We start from the raw sequence: 23,571 nt of genomic DNA, 5'->3' as shown, positions 1-23,571 counted from the left end.
AGGTTCCTTTGCCCTGTGAGGCTGTAAGGAGGGGTTCCTGGAGGTAGCCTGGAGCAGTTCAAAACCTTGCTTTTCCCTGTCGTCGTCGTTTTCCTTCAGGGGAGGAGGGGCTGTGTCAGCGCCGTGGCTCTTAACAGGGGTGGGGAGTCGGGTTACCGAAGTGCGTCACACACCGCTCTAATGGGGCCTGCTGGAGAGCTGGTTGTGTTTGTTCATGTCCTCGGAGCACTCACCCGCCTCCCCTTTCTCATTCTTCCCATTGGTCATCCGCACACGGAGAAGGAGGTGGCCTGCTTGCTCTCCCCTGGGGCGAGAGTACACTACAGCGGGTTTAATGAACTTGGGCTCTAGGCCTCACAAACACAAGCTGATGTGCGGCACAGCAAAGCGTTCAGCTCTGTAGCTACATTAGAAAGTATGGGCTCAGAGCTGGTGCTGTTTGCAATATGTCTGAAGTGCACACAGTTGAGAAATCTAGGAAGAATGTGCTTCATTAAATAAACTTCGTGTTCGTGCTTTGGATCCCTAAAATGAACACAGTTGATACCATATACTAATAGAAATTAGAACTGGAAAACTCCTCTTAGGTCCACTCCCTGGAGGCCAGTCCTGGATTGTTCTTTACACCACCTACTTGAGTGTTTTGTCCAGTCTTGTTTTAAAAGATTGGTGACTGGGTCTTCCATCCCTTCCCTTAATAGATTATTCCACAATATAATAGACTTAATTGTTACAGAATCTTATTAATATTCATCCTAAAATTTTCCATTGTTCGGTTTCATCCTACTCCTTCTAATTTTACCCTTGGTCCAGCAGAAAGTTATTTCTTTAAAGTCCTCCTTAACCTGAATGCCTTTCATTCTTTTTGGAATTCTTTCCCAGTGATATACCTCAATATCAGAAGAAGTATCTGGAACTGTGCATAGTATTGTGTGTAGTCTTGGTGGTGTATTGATGATGATTAACGCTTGTAGTGTTTTACAAGCACTAACTGACTTTCATGCTAGTCCTGTGACATAGTTTATTTCCCTGTGATCGTACAGATAACTGTCATGATACTCTGCTGGGGAATCATAATACCAATTAATACTTTTTTTTTCTGGGGGGGGGTGGTTGTCAACAATTAGTGTATGTCTGTGGAGGCTGTTGGTGTAAGTATTTTGGAGTAGTAATGACGGCATAACCCTGTAGTGTGTAAACGAAGCCTACACTGACAAATGGGGGTTTTCCGTGGGTGTAGGAACACTACTCTGAACAAAGTTTGCTCTGGTCAGTGTAGCTTTCGTTCATCAATATGACTGTGTACATTGGGACTTAGTTCAACATAGGTATGTTGATCAGAAATGTGTGGTTTTCACACTCCTGTCTGATGTAGCTATGTCAACCGAAATGTAAGTATAGACCAAGCCTCAGTAACAACATTCCTTGCTTCTCTTCCTTAGTCTGAAAATCAAAAATCAAAATCAAAATGCAACTATTTATGATATATCATCCAATAGGTTAGTAGTCAGATTTATCATACTCCACTGCTCGCAGTGCGCACAAGGTTTGGGCTGGTTGTGGTGGTTGAAGACTCGTGGGGATTGTAGACACGCAACTGTTTGGAGGGATAAAACTAAGGTGGAAGCTTCAAAATTGTCATGCCAAAGAGATGACTAGAAATAATTCCTTTTCCTTAACAGATAATTTGTGCTCCCTACCCCCTGTAGCTGTTGAGAGTGGAAACACCAATGTTGTGTGCTGCACATGGTATAAGCACGATTTGGGGAGCTTATGAAGTTGATGCATGCTTTCTTTGTGTTAAGTCCAACTCTGTGAGTGCTCTCTGTCCCTTAGTAGTAGGGATTAGGGTCTGGGGCTTATTGATCTGTGTCTACAGGGATCCATCATGAATCCCACTCCAGTGTAGTGAGTTTACAAGTAAAATTAAGGATTTTCCAGGCCCAAGTCTAGAGTGGAGTGGTTGAGATTTTTCGCAAAACAGTTTGTTGGAAAATGCTGAGTAATCAAAACTAATTTTTGGAGGGGGAGAATGTTTCTTTCCATAAAACTGAAGCATTTGTCAGGAAGGCTTCTCAGCTTCACTCAAAAATTACATCCTGACCCTATGTGTACACCATGGGTGTTACTGCTGCAGAGCTATGGTGCTATAGCTGACTGCTTTAGTACTGTAGTGTAGATGCTTTCTACAGCAACAGAAGGGGTTTTTTTGTTGACTTAGCTTCATCTTCACCAGGAGTTAGGTCAGCATAACTACAGCACTCGGGGTGTAAATTTTTCAGCTTTGCTGCCTTAACTTTAAATGTAGATCAAGCTGGAGAGAGTGAGACCTCACCCATCCCCCAGAATAGCTAATAGCCCAGTAATTAGGATGCTAACTGAGTGGGAGACCCAGGTTCAAGTTGCTGCTCTGCCCGATTCAAAGGAATTTGAACCTGGGTCTCCCAAATGAGTGCCCCAACTGTGGATTATTGGCTATTTTGGGGTTTTCTCCCAGTGTTGAATGAGAAAATATTTTGAAATCTCAAGGTTTTGTGGGACAGGAAAACTGTTTCCTTCCCAGCTCTAGTCTAGAGTAGTGACCAGGGGACCACTCTGCTAATGCTCAGGGACCAAGCAGGGGTTCCCATAAGAATTCCTGAACTCACAGACACCTGCTCACACTGTGCACTGGGGGCAGGGTTTGGGCTATAGACAGTTGAAATCTGTTTCAGGCCATCTGCAGATTCAGGAAGACAACACGGCATACACTGTTCATGTTCAGAAGATTATATTGCAGCTATAAATGACCATTTCAATTCTACAGAAATTAGTGTTGTAAGCCCCATCTCCTTTAAACATCAGGTTAAGTTTGCTACTTGCTGTTTGCAAGTGGAAAGTGGATTTATCAGTTTTGTTTGCTAGGTGTATTCCAGTTGTTTTGCTGTAACTAAGGACACAGTGATGCTTTAAAAGGAATAGTGATATTTGGGAGAACTTACAGGAAAAAAGATGGCTTTTAAAATGTTTTATTAAAAATATTGAATGTAACCTCTTGGCAGTGAAAAAGGAATCTATTGATGTTCTGTAAAACCAAAGAACATTCCCTTTTCCAAACATGAAACTTTAGCTAGTTAAATGATTGGCTTAGCTCAACAAGTTCCACAGTGCTTTTTCATAGTTAATCATCTCAGTACAGCTGTGTTCTTATAAATTAAAATATTGAGTTTATTAAATGCAGAAATGCATTTATGTTTAACTTGCAAAAGAGATGTGAAACCATGTAACTCATTAAATGTCATTTTCTAAGAGTTTCTGTAAGTGTTTGTAATCTTACAAACATTAGCTGAATCACTTTAAAACTAGTGTAAATAGAAGTTTAGACTGCTTTTATCTATTGGATATTACATGGTAGTTCCATAGTCTCCTATAGAAAATAGCTGTAAGGTGTTACCCTTTTGGAGATAAGTACTCTTATTCATGGAAGAGACTATATTAAACTTGATCAGATTACAAAATATCGATTGTAACATTTTCTGATGTGTCAGAATACATTTTCATTTTTATGTGACTTCTCTTTTAGTCACTATGATTCAGGTGCAGTATGTCCTTAAAGAATCATGATAGTTCAGTGTTACTTTCTGTATCAATATTAAGCAAATTTCACAGCATAGTATAAAATTTGACTCTCTGGAAGTTATACCTGCCCATGCAACGCAATTCTAGTTACATGAGTCCATAGGAGCTTGTACAATATCCCAACCTCTGATTTTTTTTTGTTTTTTGGCTAAAAAACTCACTTTAAGTTTGTTAAATGTTTTCTTGTCTGTTTTTATTTTTACCTGTAACATGATGACTTGAATGCTGTACCTGATTCCTTCCAAAAGTTCAGGGGGTATTTTAGGCATCAGTGCACAGAACACTTTTGACTTTGGTGAAAATTGTAAAAAATGAAAGGGGAAAATGGGGGACACACAGAGCCCCTAGCATCTGGTTAGCAGAACCAGCAACTTCAGCCACATCTGTAATTGTCTGTAGATCAAAGAATCTCTTGATGTCAGCCAATAATAAATTCTAGCATAATAACATCCTTCATCTCAGCCCTGTTCATCCTCCTAATGCAGTTTTAAATGTTGGCAACATGAAAAACGTCTGTCCCAGACAGAAAGAAAACAAATTGAGATGAGGGAAATGGGAGCACACAGAGAGCCCCTGGCAGGGGTGGGGGCACACACCCTTGCTGGTGGGGATGAAGAAAGGGGAACCCTAGTATGGTGGGGGGGGAAAGAAAGGGGACCATAGTAAGAGGGAAAGGGTACATGGGGAACACAGAGACCCTGATATGATGGAGTGGGAAAAGGGGTATGTGCACATAGAGCCCCTGCCGTGGTGGGGAAGGGGGGAAAGAGGCAGCATGCAGAACCACAGAACAGGGGATAATGTGGTATGCTAGTATGGGGTGAAGGGAGCACATAGAGCCCTGTCATAAGGGGAAGGGGGGACAGTGACATGGCATAGGGGGAATGGAGGGAGGACATTCAGAACCCCTGAAATGAGGGGCAGAGGGTAAGGAGGGATTGCAGAGAATCCTTAAAAAAGAAGGGAATGGGAGTGTAGCACACAGGGAGCTCCTTGGAAGCAGTGGAGGAATGCAGGGAGTCCCTGGTGTGTGCGGTATACTTGGTCTACAGAAGCAATAGAAAATGCAGTCTTCTTGTTGATATTACTGGAGCAGGAGCTATAGTTAAGGTTGCCTAAGTGCTTCTATTCCAAAAGACTCATTTCAGTTGTTTATACCTTTATTAAACTTTTTGGGTATCATTTTCAGAGTCTAAGGATATGTCTACTACCACTTATGTCAGCAAAATGTATGTTATTCAGGGGTATGACTATATCATCCCCAAGAAACATAAGTTACACTGGCATAAGTGGTAGTGAGCACAGTGCTATATCTGTGGGAGAGCTTCTCCTGCCGACATAGCTACTGCCGCTTTTTGGGGGTGAATTAATTAGGTTGATGAGAGAGCTCTCTCATGTTGGTATAGAGCAGCTACAGGAGAGATCTTACAGCAGCACAACTGCATTTGTACAGCTGCACCACTGTAAGCTCTCTAGTGTAGATGTAGCCTAAGATCTCTCTTACAATCATTTCTCTTCTTGGTTTGTATGTAGTTCGTTTGTCTTTATACAAAGTTTGAACAAAATAATGGCTCATTGGGTACAAAGAGTGAGAGGGGAAAAATACCCTAGCCATTATCTCTATCTGCAGCTTTTTATCAGCTTTAACATCTTTCTAGTTTGGGGGACAGCTTTGAAGCTTGGCCAAACTCATTACTATCATGTCATTTGCCTTTTGGTGATCTATTTTGATTCCGCAGAATTGAGAGTTTAAAACCTACTTTTGCACATGTATGTAATTGTTTTAACTAAAAAGAAAAGGTGTACTAGTGGCACCTTAGAGACTAATTGATGCATCCGTTGAAGTGAGCTGTAGCTCACGAAAGCTTATGCTCAAATAAATTGGTTAGTCGCTAAGGTGCCACTAGTACTTCTTTTCTTTTTGTGAATGCAGACTAACATGGCTTCTACTCTGAAACCTGTTTTAACTAAGTTGATGTTGTGAGTGACTGACATTGGTGGGACCGCTGTTGTAGTGCAGACACTGACAGAGTGATGCCTTACATCAACCTAACTATTGTATAGACCAGGCTGACGGTTTTTAAAAATCTTTTAAGATGCGAGAAATCTTTTGATTTTGGAAGAGTACTTACAAAATAAGGTAGGGTTTTGAAGAAGCCCTGCTTCATTTAGTGTACCGCATCCAAATTTAGGGTCAAGTCCAACTCCTGTTAAAGTCAGTAGGTTTCTGCCGTAGCCATTCTCATTGAATATGTATTATGAAAAATTGTTTTGTTCTTGCCTTGTAAATTATTCCATATTATAAAATTTCTTAGTTTTTGTTTTTTAAATAATTGAAATCATACTTTTTTCATACTTATCTAATTCAGCGTGCAAGTTGGAGGGTGCACAGTGAATGAGGCAGGAATACACTGATAATGTCCTTTGTCCCCATTAATAGCTCCTCCCACCAGTACTGTGTGTCAGAGAGAGATGCCAGTAGTACATTGCTGGAAATCGGTACACAAAGGTTACATCAAAAAGCCTTCAAGCAGCTAATGAAGAACTTGAATTTGGAAAGTCAGTGTCACCAATAGTATTCAGATGAATTAAAAGGATATTAGAGTATCAAAGTCAAGCACTTATAGTCAGGTAATGCCAAAAATAAAGATTGCCTGCATAATCTGAACTCCACTCTTCTGCTCCCCTTCCGTTTTGGAAGCATGTGAATATTGAATTTAAAAGACTGTCATGATAGTATTAGATCCTGATGCAGACTCAGGGCCCTAAGGGCTGTATTAGTGGATCCATGATGTGGGCTCAGGACTAATATTCTTGGGGAATCCCCCTTTTTTAAATTAAGTGGCTTTTGGATTGGGAACTGTTATTGAAAGAGCAACTGAAATTGTGTTTCAGGAAGAGAGTGGGTCAAAGGGTCCATGTAATCTAGGGAACCTTAAATGTGTTAGGAAAAACCCATATATCAATACTCAGAAAACTTGATTGATAAACAGGTGCAGTTAGTGCACTAACAACTTGCCTGACACAAACCCATAATAGCAAGGAAATGAAAAGTTAAGCCACCCCTCAGTGCGTACCTTACCATTACCAAAATTGATGTACGACAGATCATGCACAACCGTAACTTCGCTCAGTTTTCACCCTTTACTAGATTATTTTCACAAGACGAGAAGTTATGGATGTTAGGCGTGGTAACTGGTTGTGTTGGGAGAGAGTATTTTATGAAAGGGTTGTGTGCAGAAGGATGGTTAAGGGAGGAGAAGGGAAGGCTGACCGTAAGAGGGCAGGTTGCGGTGTTTGGTTTGTGGTGTGCAGTGGTTGTGGTAATGATGTGCTTGTGTGTGGAGGACTAGAGGGTATGTACCATTAGGTAGGCTAACTAGTTTTTCTTTCATGGGTTTGGGTTAGGTATATTTGATGACACAGTGACAGTAACCGCTTCACAGACTATATTTTTGTGTATTAATTTTCTGTGGTGGTGGTATTATTTAGAAACACAGTGGGGGAATATTTTATCCAGCAGCAGCTGCTTATGAGACCTTCTGTTGTATGATAAAATTTGAGAGAAATGTAGCTCTGCTTGGAAAAGGCTGTATATGTAATTGTGCCCATCAGCCAGATTTGTATATGTTTGCCCACCCCATCAACCAACCAAGCTTGTATACACAGTGCGCAAACATTCATTTATACTACAAAAATTTCTAAAATTGTCCCTAAATCCAGCGTTTTTTAAAAAAAAATCCTTTCCCTGTTGCACTAGTACTCTTTGGATTCAGCTCTAACAGGTTGTTTTATAGATCAGTCAACAATGAGAGAATTACAGTCAGACCTGAAATCCTGGGGCTTCCTATTAAGAATTTGTAACAAAATTGAAATTTCTAACAGAGTGAAATTTCAAATATATTCGACATCTACTTTAGGAACAAAGCAGAAATTTATGCCTCATTTTAAGCTCATTTTTGGAATGCAACCCCTAAATATGGAGTCACTACAATAGCAACTCCTTAGTTATGGTTCGGTTCATATTAAAGCAGGGATTCAACCTCTGTTTTGCATGAAGAATATTTTCATCAGATTTATAGCACATAATCTGGGAATGAAGATTGACTTTACTGTGGATGTTCAAAAAAATCTGTTAAAGAGCCTGTTTATAATTATAACAAAGTAATTGAGGTTTATTTTCTGAATCTCATGATTTTTTGACTTTGTGTAAAAACTGGACTGTAGAAAGTATAAAAAAATTTAACATCAGATATTTAGGTGTCTTTCTGGAAATATATACTTTTTTAATGAACAGAAAGCGTGTAGAAAAATAACGGCATATTTGTATACAGTGGCTAGCCAATGGATTGTCTTGCTTGCATGAGTGTGGTTTCACAGAACAGAGCTAAAGGGAGAGAGTGTAGAAAGTCTGACTTGTGTATGGTGGAATATTGGGAAGAGAAATATTGATATTTTGATATGAATCAAATCTCTAAACAAGGGTATATAATTAAAAGTATAACAAAATCTAAGGCTATAAATATCACTTGTATATTTTAACCTACTGACTTTGTTCTTGGGTAACTGACACATTAACAGAATCCTGTAGTATGGTCTTGTATATCATTTATATCTGGGATCTCAAACTCAAATCCCCACGAGGGCCACATGAGGACTAGTACATTGGCCTGTGGGCCGCATCACTGATACCTTTTCATACAAAGATACAAAAGCCTGTGCCCCTGGCCCCGCCCCCACTCGACCCCTTCCATGAGGCCCTACCCCTTCCCCAAAGTCCCCCCCAACTCTGCCCGCTCCCTACCCCTATTCCAACCCCTTCACCAAATTCCCGCCCTGGCTGTGCCTCTTCTCCGCCTCCTCCCTCCTGGAAAGTCCTAAGCGCCACCAAACAGCTGTTTGGCGGTGGGAAGCACTGGGAGGTAGGCGGAGGAGCGAGGGCACGGTGTGCTCTGGTGGAAGGCCTGGGGCAGGGGATGAGGGGAGCTTGGCTGCTGGTGGAGTTGGTGCCTCTGGCGGGCTGCAGGAGATAACTCGGGCCGCGTGTTTGAGATCCCTGATTTATATCTTTTTGAGATCATTGTAAATTAATGTATCCTGGAATATAAAGTTTGGATTTTATTTCAGTCATTGTTGACAAAAAGAAGTTACCATCTGTATTGCTTGATGAACTTGAAATTGGCTGATTAAGGCTATGTTTAAAGTATTGGGCTTACAGTAGTGCATCTGGGCTGCTCTAAGATTGCTTGTGTAAACTCTCTATGCCGATGGGAGCGAGCTCTCCTGTTGACATAATAAAACCACCTCAATGAGCAGTGGTAGCTAGAAGCTCTTCTGCCAACATAGTGCTGTGTACACCACTACCGTTTATGCCAGCGAAATTTATGTCGCTCAGAGGGGTGTTTTCATACCCCTGAGCAACATAAGTTTTTCCAGCATAAGTGGTAGTGCAGACACGGTCTGAATTAGCTTGTTTGTGAGTAACGAGGGGTGCACATCAAAAGCCACCTGTAATATTGTAATTTTATTGGCAGTCACATCAGAGGCTGAGGATTTATTAATAATGATACTGCTTGGGAGTTGAGGCTTTTTAAAAAAAGAGCTCTGAAAACTTACTATTAATAGAAATTAACTGAAAGCTGTTTGAATTTAGATGACCGCTGTGTTTGCAACCCAGGCATGGCAACCTTGTGCTTGTGCCTGAAAACCAGAAAGTGAAATTGACTGTCTGCTTTCCACTGTACAAAGCAAATGAGGAGCACAGAGGAACCAGCACAAGTGATAAAAAGTAAATTAGATATAGAAAATTGTTTTAATAATCTAGGGTATTAGCATAAATAAACACTTAAAATATTTTTTAACATAATGTCTCTAGCTACTGCTTGATTTGGTAGTGGGAGGAATCTTGCATTGTTACTACTTGTGCTGTAACCTTTTCAATGGATAAGTAAAGACTGTATCTTTTCACTATCTGTAAAACACCACTATCGTCCTAATCCTGTACACACTTATGACTAATTTTACAGTTATCAGTATTCACCAATGAACTTGCAGGAACTACTCTTGTTACAGAAATGTGTATTTGCAAGATTGGGTCCTAACTACCCAATTTTTTTTTTAAATTATATGCATATCTGTACTCCTGATCTGAAGTAAAGCTTTGTTGTTTTACACACCTGCTGTATAAGCAGGAGATACTTCTTAGTTGTGGTGTCTTTGAAATGACTTAAAACTCATCCCTTCTCCTCCTCACCCCCTTTTCTAAAGATGACTCAGGTCTTTATTTTTTCAGTAGTGTTTGTTTAAAAAGCTTAATTTAGACACGTTTAAAGGGAAAAAAAGTTTATTTTGGAAAGGATTAAGTGTTACTGAAATTATAGCTACGTGCACTGAAAAATACCTGTTGTCTTGAGTACAGCAAGTGAATGACTTGGGGGATGCACCAGGTAGGGGTATAGAAAGAATTTTTACAAAAGACTTGTCCTTGGTTTTCTTGTTGCCGCTGTCATTTATCATCTTTTCCCCTTTTTGTGGCACTTACCTAGAATGCTATTGTTAATATGCTATAAATAAGATTTCTTTTTTAGACAGATTGCCTGCTTATCTATGCATCAATGAGATATAAATCAAGTGTTCTTTCAATATTGCTTTTTAAATTAGTTTGTGTAAATAATCAGATAATATTCTCCTATTCCTTTTCATAACTACTCTTATTATTTCCAGAAATCTACAGTTCATTTGCAATTTCGGCAACCAGAAGCGAAGCTGCACTGGTATCTCTGCTGCATCTGTGTTATAGTTCTGTTGCTACTTTTCTGATAAAGGATTGACCCCCCCATTGAAACTGGCCTATGCATATTGATTTACCTACCAAGGAAATGCATTATTAAGGCAGTTGTCTGTGAAAGAGGTGGGAGTTAGTTTTCTTTTTAGTAGCCCATTTTAAGCAACATTTCAGGCTTTCATTTTGATTTGTGCATCTCATAAACACCACATATCTTTCCATTTTATGAGGTGGGTTTCCTTTCATTTTATTTTGATAACTCTTGATATTCCCATCAGTGTTTGTACCCAGCATGTCTATTTTAAAAATACATTGCTCAAGTAAGTATGCACATGTTCTGTATTATTGTACCATGTGACAACATTGAATAGAGTCGAGAAACTAAAGCACCTGTGGCTCAATACCTGAAAATTGTTTAAAAGTGTCAGTTCTTAGAGCCCAAGGTGCTCTGGGTATTTCACTGTCATTTGCCATCTTGTTTTCTCTTCTTAGTTACATTGCTCAACTTCCATTCTGTGCATGGAAGTGAGCATGTAAGTGCCTCAAAGCAGTATCTTGTTAATGCAAAATACAGTTTTAAAGCAGTAAACACACGTGGTAAGACAAATTATTATGCACCAGCAGTATTTAAAAATGAACAGAAATTATATTTTGAAAATTCCAACTCAGTAATACTGTGAATAGATAAATACATTTGAGAATAAAATGCATGAAAACCAAACTTTTCCTTCATTTACATGGAAAGATCAGATTTCAGAATTCCTTATTTCCCACTACAACAGGCATCGATGTTTCAGCTTCGTTGCTCAGATTTAGGTGTCTGCTTATGTCTTCAATAGTGGTGGGGGAAATAAAGTACTTTGATCTCAGGACTTGTTAGGGGAGGGAGGGAAGTATTATTTTTTTTGGATTTTTAAATGTGGTATTGACATTTCAACCCTACAAATGTAGGGATCAGTCCTGCTCTCATGGAGGTTTATGTGGGAAGATCCAGTTGATTAAGCAAATATGGATTGGGGCCGTATTCCAAGTAGTTTGGCAATTTAAATATTTTTTACCAAAGCTTTTTAGGTCTTCTGTAAGTAAACTTCATTTGATCTCCAGAATAAAGAACGTAGTGGAGCAGAGCATCCTAAAAAATCAAATAAAAGATGGAGAAGGGAAATGAAATAATGCTAAGGAAGACAGGAAAGAAGGTGTGAGAAATAAGTTACAGAAGTAGATAAGTACCTGTGGATATGCAGTGCACAGTATTGCAGCACTTTCAACTGCGGGCTCTGTTGTGGAATACACTGGCAGTCATCAAAACTGTTAATAGTTGTACCAGTGTGAAATGCACAAAGCTTTTGAATAAATTATGCTTGAAGTGTCCTGAGATGTGGGATGTGTAAGGTAGTAAGATTTCAATAAGCCTGATATGAAGACATCAGGGTAGGGATTGAAAAGTGGTGGAGATAAGGCAGAAATTAAGGATGACTTTTTGCAGGGTGCAGGGAGAAGCTGATGAAGATGGGTTTTTTAACGAGCATGGGAATGAGATGGTGGGAGAAGAGAATAACTTATTTGTTCTTTCATATGACTTCAAAATTGGATGAAATGAGCTGGCATGCAGTGGAGTCTGTGTTTTTGTCTCTCTTCAAGTGCTTCCAGTAATGGGAGAAGAATCCTATGCTAACTTCCACACCAGTGCCATCTGCTGCTGCTCTTGTGCCTGGGCTTAGTTTCCAAAAACTTGGAACTGATGTGTTCTTTGTTATCCTAATTTTATTTGCTGTCCTATAGTTTGATTGCTACACTGAGTGTAATGGGATGTTCTAGAAGCCTGAAGGAATGCTCAGGGTTATGCTGCTGACTCATGCTAGTTTGTGCTGGCAGCAAGACCAGGCAGGTCTTGTCAGCTTCAATCCACCATATGCCCCACTCTGAGTCAGGGGGATTAGGGGGCGAGAGGAGACATTACAGGGAAAAATCCTAGGAGGGAGCTCAAGCCAGGGTTTGGTTTAACTTGAAATTAAGAATAAAAGAATAGGAAGAGGGAAGGTAGAGTGTGCATGTGTGGGTGCTTGTGTGCTGCCCTGTGTTAGGAGAATAGGGATTCAGGCTATTCATAATGTTTGATTATAACCTCATTGGGGCAGAGTTTGTCTTTAAAGTGTCACATGCAAATGGTACTGGGTAACTGAGCATTTTTGGTGGGAAACTGTACTGATATTGTAGGTGACTGTTAGTGGTACTGGTGTAGAACGGACTAAAATTACATGATCCAAATCAGTTTTTCGTTGCTGCTGTTAAAGTGCTTTTGTGCGACTTTCCTGCTTGGAGGAATGCCAAAATGAATATGTGGGAAGCCTTAATACTTATACAGTGCTTTTTACATATTCAAAGCTTTTTGCAAATATTAACTAATCTTTGTTTATGATTTCTGAACCCAATTCTGCTTTTGTAAATGAGGCATAATATGGATCTGATTAAAAATGGCCCACTTTTTTGGAATAACTGTTCACTTTGCCCTTGTAGTTAGAGTAATCGTTTTGATCCTATAAACATTGCATGTCATTTTGTTCTCCTGAAGTTTACTGCAGCATGGAAAATATTGTGTTGAGTGAGAGACAACAATAATCTGCATATGATCTTTGTATTTTAGGATGAAGGCCACTGAAATTTAAATTGAAAGTTGAATACCTTTCTTCCTCCCTTCCTCCTCTTTGCCTTATTGTGGAAAGTGTTCACTCCAAACATAATTCTGAAGCATTTATTAAGTGTCATATTGATTGATTTAAAAATAATTTGTAAATTGAAAGTGAATTTAATTTTTATATATATTTACAGCATGAGGTGTCTTCTATATATATTTTTCTTCATGAGTTTTTAGTGGCATGTGATTTATTGTAGAAGTTGTTTTCAATTAAAGTTGTTCAAGGTAAGTTTAACTAGCATGGTGATCAAAGTGCCAAAAGCCATTAGTCTTATTTACGGTACGGCTCCTGCCAGTGCTAACAACGGGATTTTTTCCCCTAAAGTTCCATAGGCCATTTTGAAACTGTGTCTTGGAATTAGTCTAGTTAAATCACTTCCTGATTTTTCTGTCTTGCTTGTGCTGTTGATTGACTGTAAACTACTGTAGTACTTTAAATAGTGCTGTTCTGCAGCAGTATATTGCTGGTGACTTAAGTTTAAGACCATATGTAATTGCTGGAAATACAAACAGGTTTGCGCATCTCTTCACGAAAGGTTACGACATTCAGAATGTTTCTCTAGGACTTTAAAAAAAGCAACAAAACAAAACAGGTGTGTGTAGTCAGTAACCTTAACTTTGAATTTCCAGGCTTCCTAACTTTTTTTTTGGGAGAAAACTGCCATGTCTTTTTCTTCCTTCCTCCTCAAGTAATTGTTTAAATGGCAGTTCAATTAAGGTTACAAAGATACCAGTCAGGGTGGATAAAAATTGATGATTTAAAAAAAAAAATCAGATTTTAAAATGGTGTTCTTAAAATTTAAATTAACTATAATTTCTTTATTTCAGTTTATTCTGTTAGTTCAGTTCCATGACTAGTTCATTCAAAGTTAAGAAACCAATTGGGAGGTAAGAGTGGGAATATTCTGTCTTTTGGAAAATAATACATTTGATAACATATATAGTCTCTCCTATAATATATTCTGGGACCAAAAAAAAAGTGTTTAGTTTAATTTACCCTTGGATTAGAATTTTCAACATGTCCATTGATTGGAAGAGGAAAGAAATTGTCTCTAGAGGTGTCAGCTAAAGTCAGAACTTATGGCACCAAAACAGTCTGGCTGAGGATTGTTTTTGCTACTTGTCACTCTACCAAAGGGGAAGAGTAGTTCACCAATTTTAAATTGGTTTATGGATATCAAAATAATAGACAAGGATTTTCTTTCTGTGCTGCTGATCTGGTTATAAACAAGGTAATTTAATACTGAACAAAACTCTAGGTGTGTGGTATGGGTGTTTTTTTTTTTTTTGCACTTCAATTATGTAATAGTGCAAAAACAAAAAACAATCTAAAATACTGGTAGAGAACTGGGAAAAAAAAATCTCCATGTGTAAAAACTTAAATATTATCTTCAGCAGCCAAATTTAGATATGCTACTGTACAGGTTTTAAACGCTATTTTTCTTTAAACAGTATCGATCAATCTGAATTTATATTCTGTTACCATGTTAGTCAAAACAACTTGGATATAAATCTATATGCAATTTTCAAGATTCTTTTATTGCTTTCTTTTATAATTGTCAAATGGTGTTAAACAATAACTATGCCCACAAAGGAAAAACATAGTATTTTCAACATTTCTAATGTAATTAGTTCTGTTTCTGTGGTTTTAAAATATTTAACCGCTCAACGGTGAGGGTGATCTGTAATTGAATAAAGCTAGTTCTTTGTGGTTTTTATCGGAAACAATGGGAATTCTAGTGTGTTTGATACTTAAAAATTATCCTTGTTTAACAATAATGAGTTATAGAATTTAAACATGACTCTTTTTTTTAGATCTGCTTGGTAAAATGTACTAGTGTACATTTGGAAAAGTCTTTTTTGCAACAGTGATTTGATCTGAATGTCATTGTATGTACGTTGCTGTAGTAGATGGTATAGGGCAGTGGTCTCCAAACTTTTTTGATCACGCACCTCTATCAGTAAAAATATTTTGAGCACGCTCCCCCATATGTGTATGTATATTTATGTATAAATTCTATACAGTACTACTGTACTAATATATTGTGTAAATTATAAAACATACACAAAAAATAGAAATTAAAAAATGATGAGATGAAGATGAAATAAACATTTAAAAATTTTTATTTTATTAATGGTACAAAAAACCTTTTTGCTTTCACTAAAAAAAATTAATATTTTCAGTGAGAGCAATGTGATTGAATATGCTTTATTATTTTTGAAAATCTTGGTTTAACGTTTTGTGATACAGCAGGTGCTCACGGTGGGGTGCGGGGTCTGGGAGGGAGTTAGGGTGCGGGAGGGCGCTCAGGGTGGGGGTGTGGGAGGAGGCACAGGGCTGGGGTAGGCAGGAGGTGCAGAGCACTTATTTGGGGCAGCTCCTGTTTGGTGCAGGGGGTGTGCAGGTGGCTCTGTGCAGCACCACCCCCATGGGCATGATCCTGGGAGCTGCGATTCTGGGAGCTTCCCCAGACCCTCCCCAGTAGACAGGCCCCCCCGGAACGCAGGTGGCTTCAGACCCTTGGTTTGCAGCTCTAAAGCCCCTTTCGGAATGTGGCCCTGAGAGCACGGGCCGGAGGACTCGGGAGGAGCAGGGGCAGCCAGAGAGAAGTGGCGCTTTCCCCTTCACAGCGCCACTTTTCTCTGGCTGGCTTTGAAGGGGGAAAGTGCTGCTGCTTTCTGGCCACTGGCTGCGTGGCTGCCCCTGCTCCTCCACAGGCCGGAGGACTCAGGGCCACCCCCTTTCCCCACCTCCCCCGCCCCCCGGCTGTGCTCCTCCTGCCATGCCGCCCTTTTGCTCCAGCAACTGCACTCCTGCTGCACCCCCCAATCGATCATCTCAGGGTGTGCGCACCCCACTTTGGAGACCATTGGTATAAGGAATATCTTTCTTGAATCGCTTGAGGAGTATTGCAATAAGAAGTTGTTAATTGTTGGTATTGTGGTAATACCCAGAGACCCCAGTTGTGATCAGGGTCTCCTTGTGCTAGTTGCTGTTCAAACACATCATGGTGGTCTAAACAGGTGTTTTTGTGCTGATTTAATTTAGCAAAACTGTGTGTAGACAAGTCCATAGTGAAAGATGGCCCCTGCCTCTGAGGAGCAGAAATAGAAGCTGTATTTAAATTTACAGTCTTTCAGTGTATTTATAAAAGCTCTCATATAATGCCTATTTAAAGAAAACTGAAAGAATAGTGAAATGTCTAGATAGTGTTTTCCTAACTTTTTTTTTTTTGGACAGCTAGTCTTCTGAAGACAAGATGTTACAGCCTGAGAAGGCCCAGAAAAGAGACAAAGACTCAAACTAAGGAGGACAAGAAAAATAGTGAAGAAATCTTAAAATGATGTAGGATTAATGTACTTGAGAAGTATGGTTTTGTATAATCCCATGTTTCGTATGTGTTATGTTTCTAACTGTACTTTTTCAGTAACGAAACTTTAATCGAAAACATTTTTTCATTGAGGGGCTTAAATGTTTAAAACTGAACTAGTGATTTTGAAATAAGTATCAGTCAAGTAGTTTTTGTACAGTTATCATACTAGTAACTTTTGGGTTTTGATACATTGTAGCATTGCACCTTTTGTCTAAATGACAAAAAAGAGTCAATAGTTTTGCAGGTGAAAAGAACAATTCACACGACAACAGACTAGTATACGGGACTGTTATAGGATTGGGAAAGTGAAATCTAAAAAAGACCACTTTATTAGGCAATCACCCATGTTAGGTGAATAGTTCAAATATTAAGTAAAATTTTACTCTTTCATTAGAAGACCACCTAAATAAAGGAATTAATGCAGTTGATCCCTTAGGTAGACATATAAAATAGGTTTCACTGTATAGTGTTCTAGTGCTACTGGAGAATAACAGGCTTGTCACTATCTGAGGTATAATGTAAAATTCCTTCTTATATCCAGGTTGCTCAGTGACAAGAAAGTAGAGTACTCTAACTTTGTCACCAGCTTTTCAAATGATACAAAAGAATCAGACAGTGCGTTGTCTATTTGTACAAGTGCTCCAGAAATGTGCATGGACTGTTTTCTGGGTTTTCTGAGTTCGAAGGAAAAATATAAGCTATCATTTGCAGTTATCATGCTTTGAAAATGAGTTGTTTTTATAGCAGACAGGTTACAATAGTTAGAACATCCATTCAGCTAATGGACAATAAGCAAATTTATGACCATAGCTGTACAAAACCCCCTCTCATTTGAAGTACATTGCACAGATGGCTTCATATTGGAGTAGAATTTCCAGGCTTGGGAAGACAAAAGCTGAGGATAAAGTAAGTGTGCGTGTGTGTGAGAGTGCGCGCAGGGGAGGGGATATCACAGGCACATAAAACAAGATAATCCAGTTGAACATGAGAGGAATATAAGATTAGTAGAAAATGGTGAATCTCAATAAAAACTTTCTCTGTGAATAGTCTCAATGAGAAAATGAGATAAATGTGAAAATGCACATGAATTATATAAATATCAAAAGCAATGAGTTGGAGACCATATTAAACAGCTTTTGTAGAAACAAATCATTAAAAAAAGTATAACCTTTGATACATCTATAATAAAGAACATTGCTTAATTGAAGTAAAAACCTAGCTTAATATGTTATGTGGCCTTGGTAATGTGAAAATAAGCAGATATCATAAACCAAATATGACAGCAGTATTCCCAAGAATAATCAAATGCATAAATCTTGCCTTGCTAGTGGCTGGATGCCATTGAAGACTGATCGATTTTATTTTTGTTCTTCTACGTTAATTTTCTTAGCTGACAAATTGAATATCTCTCCCCCAGTGAGAGATTTACCTCATTAAAATTTTTATAAAGTTTTTCCTTTTAAAAAAAATAAGGTAATGACAAATATAGTTCTGTTAGGAAAAGGTGGTTTTTCTTTTGTATTTAATAAACATTTTCTAAAGATCGTATATGTTCAGGCGTCTGTTCCTTAGTGCAAAAGTGGTGGAACTCCACTTAGTTCTCATGGTCTTTTGACCCTTTAGGACAGCGATAGCAGGATAGAGCATGAGCTATGCCCCTACTTGATGTTAAGCACCATGTTGTATCATTGATAAATGCTGCTTTTCAAACATCAGTTTCTTCTTGACTTTGACTAGAGATAGATTGCAGTTGCCCTCTGGATTCCATTGACACCCATTTGTACTGTTTTCTCAGTTCCAACCCTCCTTTCCAATCAGGTCTGAGTCAGAAATCTAGATGTAAGACAGCTTCTTCAGGTATGTCAGGTGGATCCTTCATGTGCTCCCTGCATGGGAGATTTTTTTTTTTTTTTTTTTTAATGGTAGTGTCTGTAAAGTGCGTCCTTTGCCTTCCTGTACGAGGACATAAATGGTGAAGCGGTCCCTACTCTTCCTCGGTTTCGTGTTTTTGCCCATGACCGTGAGATGGAGTGTCCCACCTGCTAGTTTTCTTCAGGCTTCAAACTCTTCTTTTAGACTAGTTTTGTGAAGTGTCTCGAACAGCTTCCATATAAGGTGAGATTAAAAAAAGGGGGGTGGGGGTGGACTTTTTATCTTGGATAAGAGACGACTAAGGGGGGATATGATGGAGATCTATAAAATCAAGAGTGGTGCGGAGAAAGTGAGTAGGGAAGGGTTATTTACTCCTTCATGTAATACAATAACCAGAGATCACCAAACGAAATTAATAAACAGCAGGTTTAAAGCTAAGAAAAGGACAGCCCAGTCAACTTGTAACTCATTGCCTAGGGGTGCTGTGAAGGGCAAAACTATAAAAAGATTAAAAAAGAATTAGATAAGTCCATGGAGGAGGGGTCTATCAATGGCTATTAGCCAAGATAATTAGGAATGCAACACTATGCTCTTGGGGTTGCAGAAGCTAGAACTGGAGGACAGGGTGGACCACTTGATTGCCTGTTCTGTTTGTTCCCTCTGAAACACCTGGCATTGGCTACTGGGCTGTATAGACCATTTGTTTGACCCCATATGGCCACTCACTGTCCCAGTAAAAGCAGGTAAGCTGGGGCTCTCTTCTCTTTCAGGAGTCTTGATGCAGGAACTGTAAACACTATTCCCAAGAGAATCAAACAGGCTTCTTCCAGTGATTTCCTCAGAAGTAAAAAAAAAATACCTTTCTCCTTGTACTCTGAATTGGATTATTTGGGACATCTGTTTCGTAACAAAGACTGTGGGGGAAGGTGTAGGAAATACAAATTCATTTTCTCCATCTGGGAATCCATTGAGAGAAATTGACTTGAAAAGTGATCCAACCATGACAATAAAAAGTACACTTTTTTTAGGGTCTCTTTAATCATACCAGAACCATTTGGATGAGACCAAAGAGTTCTTCGGCTTGAAGATTGACTTATCCTTCCTTTATCTTACAATAGTTTGTGGGCAAAAAATGATTTTGATCTCTGTCAGTGTGATAGGTTCTGTAAAGGATTTAGCTGACTGGAATACTGAAAACTCCCTTTCAGAAGAGAGATTGAATCATCTATTGTTTTATGTGCTGCAATAGCATGCATGATATTGGACATTTTGAGGCAGCACTGTATTCCATACAGGGAAAACCGGGCAACTTTTTTTTAAAAGCTGGATCCTATCAAGAGATAACATTGGCTTCCCTCTGCAGTGCCTCCTGGAAGATCAGACATCTCTCCAGGAGCAACAAAAGGAAAACCACCGTAGGTATGTAGAAGAGGATTTTGAGGGAGTGTACTGGAGAACCAAAGTGAACATTGGGGCCAAGATAGTGAACCTGTAGGGTAGAGCTGGGGAGGAGGGGTCAGGGAAGCAAAGTGGACTCCTGTTTGTAACCCAGACTCAGTTCCCTCCTGCTTACATACAACTTTTATGCCTGACAACTGAGTTCTAATCCTACTAAGTTCTTTAGGTTTGTTAGATCAGTGGTTCTCAGACTATGGGGTGTGCCTCCCAAAAGAGGCGTGAGAATCTGTCAGGGGAGGCATGAGCTATGTGCTGCTCCCCCCCTCCCCCCCCTTTTTTTCTTTAAAAGAGCTCTGGCTCTCAGCACTGGGTTGTTGTGGCTTGTAAAGAAGGGCCGTGCACACCCGGGAGGTGGGAATAAAGGGGACAGCCAGAGCCCTACGGCTTGCCCCCCCCGCCCCTCCAATCCCCTCACTGGGAGGCAGCCCAGGCTTAGGCTCTACTTTGCTTTGCCTCCCAATCTCTCACTTGAAGGAGGCGGGGCTCCGGGTATCAGCTCTGGGATGGCGGGGCTCTGGGTGTCAGCCCCGGGGGCGTAGCAGCAGTGCAGAAGTAAGGATGTTAATGGAGTACTAAATCTTCTGTGAACCCGTGCTCTTTTCTAGTCTTCTGATTACAAGGGGCCATAGAGGAAGCATATACAAATGGGGAATAGAAACATAAGTATGCCAAACAAGTGATGTTTGCAGCTCTCCTGTGGAGGCAGCTGCTCTCTGAAGCATCAGAAAACAGAAATAGCTGAAGAATCTGAGCAGTTCTATCAACCTTCCTTGCTGGAAATAATGAATTAGGAGAATAAGTGTCTTGGTGGTCTTCCAGGGTAGAATATGAAATGTGGCCTATGTCTGCAGAGTTAGTGTATATGACAAAAGTTGGGAATTTGTCAGGATGTTGGTTGTTGAGAGGGAGGCAGTAAAGGTGAGATTTTTCAAAGCTAAATTTTCGAAAGGGATAATCTTGACAAATTTCTTCTGCAAAAGTTGGGTTGGTTGACGATGTTTTAAATGTGGAAAATTCAGTTTCTCTTTAAAGAGTTGTGCCAAATTGGAGACTAAATTCAACACTTAGATTTTAGGCTTGCATTCACTGCAAATCTCAGCAGTGTCTTAACAATGTCTTAATATAACACAAGGAGTACTTGTGGCACCTTAGAGACTAACAAATTTATTTGAGCATAAGCTTTTGTGAGCTACAGCTCACTTCATCGGATGCATCCAATGAAGTGAGCTGTAGCTCACGAAAGCTTATGCTCAAATAAATTGGTTAGTCTCTAAGGTGCCACAAGTACTCCTTTTCTTTTTGTGAATACAGACTAACACGGCTGCTACTCTGAAACCTGTTAATATAAGACAGTAATAGTTGGGTTATTGTTGCTTTCCACCACCCTTTGTAGAGGAGGTATCTAAATAATCTGGTAAGTGTGCATTAGAATGTTACGTCAACTCAAGTAAAAATATGATGGATCCACTCATGAATAAATGCTCAATCAACAAGAGCAATGAAACAGTTGACCTTGGGATTTGGTGCACTTTGGTCTCAATGGTAGTTCAGTTTCTTGAGGGCTGTAATACTTTGGTCTAATTCTGATTGTTGGTCCTGGCTGGGTTGGACTAGGTGATCTGATGGTCCCCTTCTGGACTTAAAAATGTATGACTCTCTTTTAGGCAGAAAGAACAGACCATTCTGCAGAAATATGCAAAGCGGTGATTTGACCACCCTGTTACAACTTTTAATTGATGACTTTTTTTGGCCTCTCAGTAGGTTATTTGAATGCAACCAAGTTATCCTTTCTCAAAAGATTGGTCTCTTTGGACACAAAGAATATTGCAAGAAATGTATATTAGAATCCCTGTCAGGGCATTATCCTTTATCTCTTGTCTCTGTGGATTGCATTATTGTTCCATACATGTCTTGAAAAATTTGAAAATTTTATAGTTAACCATTATCGTAGTCACTTTGTTTCCAAATGTTTCTGTTTCAGTATCTTCTGCTGATGTGGGGGCTCTTAGTAATACTTGTGCTGTCTCTGACTTCATACTTCTGAGCAAGACACAATCCTTCAGTGGTGGATTGCTGGACATCCACGTGGCACAGGATAAGAAACTGATCTTTTGATTCTAGAAATCTCCAGTGCCATAGAAACAGTTTCGAGCTGTCAGGGATGTCGTCATATGTTTGAGAAACGATCTTAACAGCCAGATCAGTTTTTCTTTTTAAAAATAAATTGTATCGTTAATCTGATTTTTGGAGATATTCCAGTTTGGTCAGGTTTTTTTCCTCACTATCAATTCTCCCCCCCCACCCCCCAATGTTTAAAAAGGAAAATATAATTGTTAGTAAAGTTTGCTAATCACTAGAGAAGAGTAATTTGAAAGCTAATTTCACTTCATTAAAAGCCTAGTTGAAATAACGCAGGACAAATACCGCAATAGTATTACTTTCACTTAATGTAGACCAGATTATTTTATTTCCCAGGTAAAACTAATGAATATGGATCTCTTGATTTATATTCAACATCAGCCACATTGCAATGCTTTTCCTCCCTTGTTTATGAATGGCTTCTACCTTTTTAAGCTTTAATGTCTAACCCTCACAACTTGAAGAGCACTCTGATTATGTCCTGGTGTGAGAGACGTGGTAGACAACCCTATTTTATTAGATTAAAAAAGAGAATTCTTTTCTTGTTAGTGTTTTCCCTAAGCCTTTACATGGGTTGGTTCCCTTTCTGTACAATGAGTTTAGAGGTAGAAGAGCTGTCAAAGGAGGCACAGGCTGAAGGGACCACAGTAGTAACTGCCACTGGGAAAGCAGGAGAAGCTCAAACGAGCACTTGTAATGAAACTGTTAAAAATTGAGGAACTCTCAGGTAGGACTCTCCATTTTCAAAATCTCCAGTGTCCTACTTAAGGAACCATACTTTATCACTTGCAGCAGGCAGAGCAGATGGCTGGAGAGATGCAAGCAGGGATTTCCCCTATGTTTCTGACACCCACGATTACTGCCTCCTTCTTGCAGCTCCCTGTACAGCACTAGGAGCCTATTTCTGTTCTGATAGTGTGCTCTCCACGGATTTTCCTCCCTACAAGAAGTGTGACATCCAGAAAGCAACATGATTTTTTTTAAAAAAGAACAAACCTAGAACAGTTGCTGATATCCAGACTCCTTAGAATCATCATCTTGCTTTTTTTTTTAATAAAGGAGGATTTTCAGAGCTTAAGTATCCCAGAATAGAATTGCATATAGAAAACCTAAATCTTAAATGAAGAGGAACCTCAAGAAAGCAAGTATTTTCCTGTCCTGCAAAAAGAGGGAACCCAAGACTTTACCCCTCAATTCAGCACTCAGTAAAATATTTCATTAGCATCATTCCTGCCATTCGTTATACTCCCTATTGCATCCTGAAGTTAGATTGTAAGCTCTTTGTTGCAGGGAGTGTGCTCCTGTACTTCATCTAGTACAATAGAGTGAGTGATCAGAGAAATAGCATCAGAACCAGGTGAGAAGAAGAGTGAAAGCCCAAGATGAGAGAAACAAGCTTGGCAGAATTCAATTTTTGTTTAATAATTAACAGGTAATATTGATGTTTGTTGTTTTCTTAAAAAAAAATATAAATTTATAAAATTTTCACAGTTGTGGGAAATTATAGGTCAGATAATGTGGGAGGGTTAGACTGATTATTTAATGACAGGAGACCTTGAGATAAAAATGTTAAAGCTTTAGAATAATTAAACACAGATTGCACCATTGCATGTCAAAATATGCATAGTGTA

At 39.2% G+C, this 23,571-nt stretch overlaps 1 protein-coding gene across 5 annotated transcripts in view; it reads left to right on the top strand.

Moving 5' to 3' along the window:
• Positions 1 to 23,571, top strand: part of STAG2 (STAG2 cohesin complex component) — a 182,835-nt gene that overhangs the window by 2,098 nt on the left and 157,166 nt on the right. Inside the window, exon 1 of one of the 5 annotated variants that reach the window (XM_073361286.2) lies at positions 10,268 to 10,528. The exons of the other annotated variants lie outside the window; for them this stretch is intronic. The gene's annotated coding sequence lies outside the window, so the exon portion shown is untranslated. Of the gene's footprint in view, positions 1 to 10,267; positions 10,529 to 23,571 lie in introns of those variants that run through there. 5 annotated transcript variants of the gene reach the window in all.

The sequence above is a fragment of the Lepidochelys kempii genome, chromosome 9 (assembly GCF_965140285.1).
Source record: "Lepidochelys kempii isolate rLepKem1 chromosome 9, rLepKem1.hap1, whole genome shotgun sequence".
NCBI lineage: Eukaryota > Metazoa > Chordata > Testudines > Cheloniidae > Lepidochelys > Lepidochelys kempii.
This window is presented reverse-complemented; position numbering and strand designations above follow the sequence as displayed.